Source organism: Peromyscus leucopus, chromosome 10 (genome assembly GCF_004664715.2).
Source record: "Peromyscus leucopus breed LL Stock chromosome 10, UCI_PerLeu_2.1, whole genome shotgun sequence".
Classification (NCBI taxonomy): domain Eukaryota; kingdom Metazoa; phylum Chordata; class Mammalia; order Rodentia; family Cricetidae; genus Peromyscus; species Peromyscus leucopus.
In genome coordinates, this window is record NC_051071.1 from 47,442,564 (window position 1) to 47,444,797 (window position 2,234).

General features: G+C 37.3%; 1 pseudogene; it reads right to left on the reverse strand.

Moving 5' to 3' along the window:
- Positions 1-534: 534 nt before the first annotated feature.
- Positions 535-1,939, reverse strand: LOC114692407 (annotated as a pseudogene).
- Between the last annotated feature and the right edge of the window lie 295 nt (positions 1,940-2,234).

Consider the following 2,234-nt stretch of genomic DNA (forward strand, 5'->3'; position numbering starts at 1 on the left):
ACCTCCTGATACTAGGTGGATGATAAGAAGTTGAACATTGCTGCTTTGGATTTATCAGCCAATACTCACCTATAGGTAACTTAAAAGCCATTATGACCACATAAAGAACTAGGACCATTACTAAAATCATTTAATTATATGATCTAATAAAACAATCCTTATGAATGTACTTCCATATAGCACATTCTTTAGTTATTAATAGTTATATGCATAAATGCATGCCATGTTCATTTCATGGAATTGTGATTTTCATTCCATGATTTTCTAAATAATTAATTGTACTATGAATTATTTGTGTAATAATAAGCAATTACTAAAAAATTAATACCACTTAACTCACTTTTAAATATCTACAAGGTGAATAAATATCTGGAGCTCATGAGCATAGAAACACATTTTTTTTAATCCAACAAGAAGCCACAACTTTATTAGTGATAGAACAATACAAATGTCAAACCAAGCTGTAATTCCACTTTCAAAACACCAAAAAACGGGCAAGGGGAGGAGAAGGGAAGTGTCTTTGCTGTCAAATAGTTAAATTGTTAATTCCATAATAGCATTTACAATATCTTTATTGTTATTCATGGCTCAGACTGCCTTTGCTCTTGACACATTTGCTTGTGACATGACCAATTCTACATCCTTAACCTCCACACCTGTTTCATTAACCTCTTCCTCCTCACTCTCCTCCTGTACAGTGGAGTCCGAGTATTTTCTTGAATGTTTGAAACAGCTTCTCCTTGAACTTTGAATTCCTCAGCAGCTGATAACTGTGCTTGCTGAGACAAATCTTCAATCTTGGCTTCTCCAAAAGCTATGTAGGTGTCTGAAACTGGGCCCCAGTAGACATCTGGTTTTGTGATGACAAAGAGGATATATTTAGATTTCTAGACAGCGACTCTACTAATCCCTGTAACCTGTTGAAGATCCAGTTTGGACACAGCCTTCCTTTGCTTTCTTTTCACTCCGACTCTGCTTGGCTTTCCTGACCGGTTCTTCATTGATTTCAGCGGCCGCCAGCTGAACTTGTTGTGTGGTTGTCTGTGTGGAGTCTTGTTCCTCGAGCTCTGGTACTGATTCATCACTGTCAGATTCTATTCCCAACCCTGTCTCAGCCTGAGGCTGTGGCACTTCCTTCTCTGTAGCTTCTCTGTGGCTCCACCAGGCATTTTGTGCGGAGAACAAGGAACCAAGATGGCAGCAGAAGGAGGGCGAGCCAGAGCTAGAAATAGATTTTAATTTATAGGGGATAGTAGCACACAGGCAACATGAAAGGAAAATGAAGGAAATTAGCTTTATTAAACCTGAAATGAAGCTAGAGGGGTTAGAGAGGAGCAGTTACAGGTTGCGCTAAGTCAAACTAAGAACATATGAAGAAGCCTTACAGAAATCTACTACGTTCTATTTAAATATGTTTACATACAAATATATAAAAAGAGTTTTAACAGAAACACCTTGCATAGAAATGCTTCTACCAGAGACATTAGTTATTAGATGAAAATCTCAGTACCAGGCAAAGAATACTTCTTAGTAAAGTATTTGTCAAAGAGGTCTCAGAGACACCCAGAACCACACAAGTTATGGCCATTGCTCTTGTTTGCCTATCGTAACTAGATAGCCAGACTATATTGCTGAAAATACCTCTCTATTGGAAGACAAAGCATAAAGAAGTTAACTTCAATGGAGCAGTGAACTCTTCCTGCTGTCAAGCTTTCATAACGTCTGAAAGTGCTGTTCAGCTTCAGTGGTTAAAATATTTCAGTAATCTCTCCCAGTTCTGGACTCTACATGTTCCAATCACTGGGACAATAGTGACAAAAGTGATTTTAAAGATAACCAGCTGCATTCTGACTGGATATGAGGCATGGCCCACAGAATGAAAGTCATACCTGGAATATAGATTAGTCAAAAGCCCATGACTGAAGATATCATAAGCCATAATGTCAAACTGTCTTTAAAATATTTGTGTTTATAACCATAGATAGGTATGGCTCTCAACTTATCTCAGAGACTGCCCCCTACCTCCATCTATCTATCATCTATCTTCTACTTATATGTTTATCTGCCTTTTCTCTATCTGCCTATCTTCTTTCTTTCTTTCTTTCTATCTACCTATTTTCTATTTATCATCTATCTATCTATCTATCTATCTGCACACAGAATGGAGAGGAGTGTATGAAAGGGTTTTGAGAAAAGATATTGGAGGGAGAAATGTAACTATTTTATAATCTAAA